At 43.3% G+C, this 995-nt stretch overlaps 1 protein-coding gene across 1 annotated transcript in view; it reads left to right on the top strand.

Annotated features, from left to right (window-relative positions):
- LOC106677538 (xaa-Pro aminopeptidase 1) overlaps window positions 1-995 on the top strand; it is a 66,467-nt gene that overhangs the window by 47,978 nt on the left and 17,494 nt on the right. The window lies entirely within an intron of this gene.

The following is a 995-nucleotide window of genomic DNA, read 5'->3' as shown; positions in this document are numbered from 1 at the left end:
AAGAGTCCTCAGCTAGGGTCACCAGATGGAAGGAACTGCTCAACCAGTACAACATCGTAATCCAGTACAAACCAGGAAAAGAAAATGTAGTCGCTGACTGGCTATCCCGCGCGATCACCGTAAATGCAATAGACGAGGAACAACCACAGAAGTCAGGAGAAGGGAGACAATGTTTGCGAGAATGGACACCAGGGGAAGAAGAAACGCAAAGTACGACGGGTAACGACCATGAGCCATCATCCGAGAACGAAAGCTCCACTCAGGGAAGACCAACGGAGACGGAAGAGCTACAGGAGGTGGTGAACGATAAATAACACCAAATAATTTGGAAGACAATAACTTCCGGATCCATGAAGATGGACTTCGCTAAATACGGAAAGACCACTATTTGGTCGGCACCTGGTGTCAGGAATGATGAGATCTGCCGAGCGCTGAAAGATGCATCCAAACCGGGGCGAACATAGCATCTATACGTCGGGAACGGAGTTGTTTGGCTAAAGAGACTCCCGATTATTTATAATGGCTCCATCTCTGGGTTGACTGTAGCTACATGTTGGTTGGCTACAGCTGGAAGTGGGATGGAGAAGTTCTGACCCTCGATGTTTAGAACTGCAGGTCTCACTATTCCGTTACCTGCCATAAATCAGAGAATACAAAGAAAAAAGAAAAACAAATTTTTCCTTGAGACCAAAAATTGTACTGGTACCCAAAGATCCTGAGTTTCGGGTTACTACCAGTTATGTGCTATCGAGTTCAAAAATTAGAAAAAAAATAAAGGAAGAAGGGACAAGTAATGACACTCAGTTGATTGCAACTGAAACACTGCTTTATTCATCTCAGCGCTCCTCTATGTATATCATACAATCAGCTGATCGCCTCAGGCCGTAACTTAGCTATTGCTATACATTCACAGTAGTAACATGCTTTGCTATTAATATACATTCACAGTAGTAACATGTTTTGCTATTAATATACATTCACAGTAGTAACATGCT

Source organism: Halyomorpha halys, unplaced genomic scaffold (assembly GCF_000696795.3).
Source record: "Halyomorpha halys isolate HHAL.00 unplaced genomic scaffold, Hhal_1.1 Scaffold102.1, whole genome shotgun sequence".
NCBI lineage: Eukaryota > Metazoa > Arthropoda > Insecta > Hemiptera > Pentatomidae > Halyomorpha > Halyomorpha halys.
This window is presented reverse-complemented; position numbering and strand designations above follow the sequence as displayed.